Source organism: Salvia splendens, chromosome 8 (genome assembly GCF_004379255.2).
Source record: "Salvia splendens isolate huo1 chromosome 8, SspV2, whole genome shotgun sequence".
NCBI lineage: Eukaryota > Viridiplantae > Streptophyta > Magnoliopsida > Lamiales > Lamiaceae > Salvia > Salvia splendens.
This window is the reverse complement of record NC_056039.1, coordinates 19,236,783-19,244,316: the sequence shown is the minus strand read 5'-3', so window position 1 is coordinate 19,244,316 and position 7,534 is coordinate 19,236,783. Positions and strand designations below refer to the sequence as shown.

The following is a 7,534-nucleotide window of genomic DNA, read 5'->3' as shown; positions in this document are numbered from 1 at the left end:
GCGGGTACCATGCGTCGTCCTATGGTGGCATAAGGAGACTAGTCGAGTTGATGTCCGAGAGTTGGAACTCTTGGGTGGAAGCAACGACCAGTCGGTTTACGTGGTATGAACCATGAAATAAGGGGATGGATGGTGACATGAAAGGTTTCTGAAAGCCTTACAGTGTGCTCTGATCGACTCTCGTTCTGAGCAACCACCGTCGGCAGAAGATGAGAAGGACGTTTAAGGTATCCACGCGAAGCTCTTTCGAAGACGAAGAGAATGACATGTAGTAAGCACTGATTGGACTTCAAACTTGTTGGCAGAATGAGCTCGAACAGTGGCTGCTACATTCTATCATTTATCAACAAACACATTCAAAATACCAAATGTATAATATATGCAATTTAAGAACATAATTTGCATGATTGACATTTAAAACTAGTCAAACTTAGCCCTTAAAAACATTCAAAATCCGTGTTTGTCAAGTGCTAATGTACATCCAATCATGTGTTGCCATGTGGCACGAAAAATGCAATATTGTAAATACAAAATTGCTAACTCAATACTTAATTGATCCAAGCCCCTTGGCCTAGCGGTAAAGGGTGCTGGATATCGCGTCTATCTTGGAGGTCTCGAGTTCGAACCCTAGGTGGCGTAATTTGTCTTTCCTCCTTGTTATAGGAGTTGATTTGTAATTTCCTCCTTCATATATATGATATAAATATATGAAGTTAATTTTAATAAAAAAAAAAAAAAACTCAATACTTAATTGCTAACTACAATTAAATAATAGCCCTTAGATATTCAAATCAAGGGCCTATATCATCAGCCCCGTCAATAAGGGTTTTAAGGTCAATTTATAACAAATTAGTTGTAACTAACTTTCGAAAAATATTACACAACTTTAAAACGCATATAACTTTCTTGATTTAAATTATTTTTTCGCACAACATATATCAAATTAGTTGAAGTATGTAAATGCATAAGGGTGAAGTAGTGATGAGACTTATAAGCTAGATCCGCCACTTATAGACATCATGGGGCATAGGCATTTCCCCGAAGGCCCAAACATTCTCACAACGAACTGCCTCTTCCTCCTCAACGGTATAGTCGTTCTTTATGTTAAAGTCTTGCGGATTTCCTCAGGAGTCTTTCCCTTGATCATATCCGCTACAGTTTGGCACGTGAGCTCGAGAAGGATCTTGATGTCTAAGTAGTTCGCAGCCTACAAATTATAGAGGAAGATAAATCAACACAACTTCAAGAATTGCCCTGCACCTGCTGAACCAACAACTCTATCTAATTTCAAAAAAAGAATCTACTCATGTAGCTAAGAAACTAAACTAGTATGAGGACTATCAACAGTTATAACACATTTTTTAAGGAGTAAAGGTGATAACAAAGAATTCAAGTGGAGATCTCAAATAAAGAGAAGAATAGATAAAAGGAATCGATAAGCAATACTACCTTCACTCCATAATAAAAGTCAACTTTTCCGTATGCCCCACATTCCACTAACGCATTCTACTCATTTCATTAAAAAATTAAGACTAAAGGTCAAATGTGGTCCTAAACATATAGTGGTTTTACGATTTTTGTCATAAAGATTATGTTTTAAATTATTGCATCTCACACATTTAAACTCGGGCCAAACTCAGTCCAAAATGGATGGAGCCTTTAAATATTAACAGTCAACGACTTTTAATCTGATTTTGATTAAACTTTTAAATTAATTTTTTTTAATTATTTTTAAAATAATTAATCAACATTAGAAAATAAATGGTTCTCTGCTGTCCTGCAGCGGATTCCTCCGATTGAAGAGGAATTCGGTTAGAAATTAATCAACATTTTCGCGATTCAGGTGACTATGTTTCCCCGGCGAAGGAATCTGCATCGGTTTCTCCAACACCACTGACTTGGCGACGCCAGAACTATCGTTAAATTCATCTCCGCATGGGGTGAAATCAACGGAATAGGAGGATATGAAGGATTTCTCTCCAATCACAGTGATTCTCTCCCCCTTCCGATTTTCGATCGATCATTTATCAACGATTCGAACAAAATCGATGCTATTTTCTGGAAATTAAGTCAAATCATACCTCTAAAAACGGCGTCCTTCCCGCTACCTATGAACAAAGTCAGATCCACATTCCTCCTCCGCAGATCCGACATCGAGAAGCTGAAATCCGCCGCCGCAACGCCGGTGTCGTCGTTGGTCGCAATAACGGCATCGTCTAGAGCTGTATGGTGAAATCCGGAAATAAATCAGACTCAGCTTTTCGTCATACCCGCAGACGCCAGGGGGCGAACTGATCCGCCGGTGCCGGGGAATTAGTTCGGCAACTGAATCGTCAGCCTGGTGGCGAGGGTGGAGCGCATCAACTGCATCGTCAGCTCAGTGAGAATGCTAACTTGTCAGTGCAGACCCGAATACCCAGCCCCATTAACCAGTACTTTTATGACCTCCTTTTCTGCTCCATAAAACCACCGCAAACCATCACTCTGCTCTTTCTCTCATCTCCACTAAAAAATGGACCAATACCACTTCGTAATGCTGAAGCGCAGCAAAGTGGTGTCGCTCCTCTCCGACGGCTACCGCCTCGCCGGCGGCTCTCTAGTCACACCTCTCCTCTCCTCTCCGATCGGGCTAAGCGCAATGCTCCAAATAATTTTTAATTATTTTCGAAATAATAAAAAATTCTAATCAAAATGCTTAATTGGGTCAGAATCAATATTTAACGGCTCCATCTATATTGGACTGAGTTTGGCCTGAGTTTAAATGTGTAAGATGCAATAATTTAAAACGTAATGTTTAGGACCAAAATCGTAAAATCGCTATATGTTTAGGTTCACATTTGGCATTTACTCTAAAATTAATACTCCTTTTGTCCCTTAAAATTTGGCACCATTTGACCCGACACGAGTTTTAAGAAATGTAATAGAAAGTGAGTCAAAAAAGTTAGTAGCATATGAGAATGAGTGAGAATGAGTTAGTGGAATATGAGATCTAATACAAAAAATGGTAAAAGTAAAAGGTGACAAATTTTTAGGGACTGACGAAAAAATAAATAAGTGACCAATTTTCGGGGACGAATGGAGTACTACATATAAATGTGAGACTCATGCCCCACTAATTTTTTAAATCTATTTTCTTTTTCATTTCATAAAATCCGTACCGAATTAAATGTTTACTCCTATTGTGACCGGAAGTAGTACAAAGGGATCCACGCTTTTCTCCACGGCACTTGCCAGGTTAAACTTTTAATTCATAACTCACTATGTGGTATAAAATATAAATAGTAAGAGCATCTCCAATGTCGGACGTCCGGTCGGACATCCGCGATGGGCGACCGGGACGTCCGCCATTGTGGCATGGCAAGTCGGATACGGACGTCCCGTAAGGACGTCGGATGTCCTCGGACGTGCGGGCGACGGGCGGGTGGAAGTCCGCCATTGTGGCGTGGGTCGGACGTCCGGTATTAATTTTTTTTTAAACTCTATATATACGGCTCGTTGAATCAGCACGATATTATCGAAGAGGTTTGGACGCGGAGGGGTTGACGTTGATGTGATTAATTTTTTTTGTTTTATTACTATGTAATTTTTTTCGAATCATGTATGTTTTTTTTAATGATGTTGTTAATTTTTCCCGTTCGTATTCGTGTTGAAATTTTATTTCCGTAAACGTAAATTGTTTTATTTGTGAATTTGTGATTTTTTTTATTGCGGGAAGTCCTAGTGGGAAAGGCGATGGGAATGGCGGATTGTGCAGGGGAAGTCCTAGTGACGTGGCAGTGGGATGGGAAGTCCTAGTGACGTGGCAGGAGGTGTTTTTGGGAAGTCCTAGTGGATGTCCGAGTGGGACATCCGGGCATTGGAGATGCTCTAAACTACACGTAACAACATAACTGACTTAATCCACTATTCTAATAACTAAACTTCCTATGCACATTTTATTAGATTGATATGACATTTGAATGAACAAAAGAAAGTAGGCAGAAATAGCCAACAATTCATATATCTAATGAGATAGATGACTATACAGAAATCTCCAATTGTAACACTAAAATAGCATGAATATAATTATCTGAAGAAGACCACCTAAGTTTGAGGGTAAAAGCAACTCCAGCTAATTTCAATTTGGGCAAAAATGAAATGAATATGGAGAATGAGAATTAAGAGGGATGAAAAGGGAAAAGGAGGTACCATGATGAGGTCCAAGAGTATTCCTTGATTTTCTTTGACGAACTCAGCGTGGAACGCTTCGATCACCTTCGAGAGGATCTTGGCAGTGACGTTGGGTAGCGGGATGCTGGTGCCGGCGCAACCATCCTCGATTATGTGGATTACGACTATCATTATTAGTGGCGATGACACGAAGAATCCCAGCGTGGAATCCACAGTTCTTAGAGCGATGTTACCTGTCTTGGCTTGCGAAAGATGAACGAGGGAGTGCGACTTTAATAGCTAGAACAAACTATTTTAATCAACAGCTCTTCCTTGGATTCTAAGAAGTTATTTTTCAGGACCTTTGAAATAACTGTGGACCCTTGTCTACTTGACAACTGGTTTCGTTCACCTCTTGCAAGTGATGCATATTATTTCTTTTCCTCCATTGAGTCTTAACTCACTTTCAGTTCTTGGAAAGTGGTGTTGCCTTCATAACTTTGGACACTTGGATTGATTGTAGTATTCTATGACTTATTATTTATACGCACAATATTTTGACTTTGTGAGCCTTTGCTATTGAACTTCATTCCTAAAGCTGCTTGCAGTTATGTCCTTCAATAGACATTTTTTTTCTATGGGATATTCTTCCTTGAACTTTTGTTCAGTTTTTCATTTTGTAACCATGTCTGTGTCAAGTTCTTTCTTACAGAGTAAAATTCTTTTTGGTTCAGTTCCACTATATGTATCTTTTTCATAATAGAACCTTCCTTTCTACAAAACGAAGTTAAGGCCTACATTTATACCTTGCCTTAACAAACTTAATCCACTTGATTTTTTTTCAAAAAGCTCGTTTGACTTTGGTTGCCTTCACAAACTTATGAACCCATAGATGTTATTCTATCAATCCATATTATGATCTTCATTGAACCATGATCAGTACCGCCTTGTGACAAATGCCTACGTTTCTCAATCCTGATGCAACTGATCATTTCTTTTCCCTCAACCCTTTAAGTCATTATCAAATTTGGTCGGACAACTTAATTATCTTTTTGGTAGCCAACTATGAGAATTGATATTTATTTGATTTCATCCCATATTCATGACCTATCTTATGTTCTTTCATGCTCCGTGGGGATGATCATAACCAATTGTTATATTTCAAAATTGGTTCATATCCAAGTTAAGACCGTTTGATTAAAGTTCACGTTCTTGATACATATTCTGAGTTTTTGATGCAACCTTGCAAGAAGAGGCAAATTTCTTTTCGAGCCTCTAGCAAAGAGCCGACTATCTTGTATGGAATTTCCATGAACCGACGAAACCCCCCATAATCTCTGCTTTACAAGCAACCACGATGATAAGAAAAGGGCGTCCGACGTATCTTGTGTACTTGAACGGAGAGGGAAAGAAGGATTTGAGAGTGGAAGACGTGGCAGTAGTACGAGATTTTCCCGATGTGTTTCCCGAAGCTTTATCTGGACCGCCACCCGACAGACAATTAGAGTTCACTATTGTTTTGGAACCAGGGTCTGCGCCAGTATCGAAGGTGCCATACCGAATGGCCCCTAAGGAATTGGCCGAGTTGAAGATACAGTTGCAAGAGCTGTTAGACTTGGGTTTTATTCGACCCAGTGTGTCACCGTGGGGAGCACCAGTGTTGTTCGTTAAGAAGAAGGATGGAACGATGAGGATGTGCATCGACTATCGTGAGCTCAACAAGATGACCTTGAAGAACAAGTACCTACTGCCGAGGATTGATGATTTGTTTGACCAACTTCGAGGAGCGGGCGTATTTTCAAAAATGGACTTGAGGTCGGGATATCATCAACTAAAGGTCCGACGAGAGGATGTGCCTAAGACTGCTTTTCGCACTAGTTATGGCCATTATGAATTCGTCGTGATGCCATTTGGGCTGACCAATGCCCCGGCTGTCTTCATGGACTTGATGAACCGAGTTTTCCATGAGTATCTCGACAAGTTCATGTTAGTCTTCATCGACGATGTTTTAGTGTACTCGAAGAACGAGGAGGAACATGGATGTCATCTACAAACAGTGTTAGAAACGTTGCGAAAGGAGAAGCTTTATGCCAAGTTTAGTAAGTGCGAGTTTTGGTTGACACGAGTGAACTTTCTTGGTCATATTGTGACGGCAAATGGAATCCAAGTAGACCCAGCAAAGGTCGAGGCCGTGCAGAATTGGAAATCGCCGAAAACGCCGAGTGAAATCTGCAGTTTCTTGGGATTGGTGGGATACTATCGACGTTTCATTGAAGGATTCTCTAAAATCGCGAGACCCATGACACAACTGTTGAAGAAAGGAATCAAAGTGGTTTGGACGCCGGAGTGCGAGGCGAGTTTCCAACTGTTGAAAGAGAAATTGACTACAGCACCAGTCCTAGCAGTACCGAAGCCGACAAGGACTTCGCCGTCTATACAGATGCGTCGAAAGTAGGACTAGGATGTGTGTTAATGCAAGATGGAAAAGTGATAGCATACGCTTCCCGACAGTTGAGACCGAATGAATTGAATTTTTCGACTCATGATTTGGAGTTAGCAGCAGTGGTGCATGCACTAGAAATTTGGAGACACCATCTCTATGGAGTGAGATGCGAGATCTATACGGATCACAAGAGTCTCAAGTACTTCTTCGAGCAGAAGGAGCTGAACATGCGACAGCGACGTTGGTTGGAGATCGTGAAAGATTATGACTGTGGTATTCACTATCATCCGGGCAAGGCAAACGTAGTAGTCGATGCTTTGAGTAGGAAGAACCAACCTCAATTGGCTTATTTTCTAACGCAAGAGGAAGCGTTGATTCGCGAATTCGACAGAATGAGATTGGAAATAGTAAAAGTGCCCGAGCCAGTAGAAGGACGAATAGCGACGCTAGTGACTGAGCCAGATTTGAGAACCAAGCTCATAGAAGCCCAACGACATGATGAGAAGTTGGAAGAATTACGTGTGAAGGTGAGAGCCGAGAAGCTTGATCATTACCGTGAGGAGGCAGATAATGCTTTGACGTACGATGGGCGATTGTGTGTGTCGAGCGATGAGACGCTAAAAGATGAGATTTTGAGTGAAGCGCACGACACGCCTTACACTGCACACCCCGGAAGCACGGAGATGTATCGAGATTTGAAGCAACATTTTTGGTGGAATGGAATGAAAGGAGACGTAGCGTCATATGTGGAACGATGTCTAGCATGCCAACAAGTGAAGGCCTTACACCAACGGCCATATGGGAAGTTGCAACCACTCGAAATCCCCGAATGGAAGTGGGAGCATCTAGCTATGGATTTCGTGACGGGTTTGCCAAAGTCACAGAAGGGAAACACTGCGATTTACTTAATGAGATTGTGCGTTTGCATGGAGTGCCAAAGAC

General features: G+C 41.1%; 1 pseudogene; it reads right to left on the bottom strand.

The window, feature by feature from the left end:
• Positions 1-995: 995 nt before the first annotated feature.
• Positions 996-4,341, bottom strand: LOC121745888 (annotated as a pseudogene).
• Between the last annotated feature and the right edge of the window lie 3,193 nt (positions 4,342-7,534).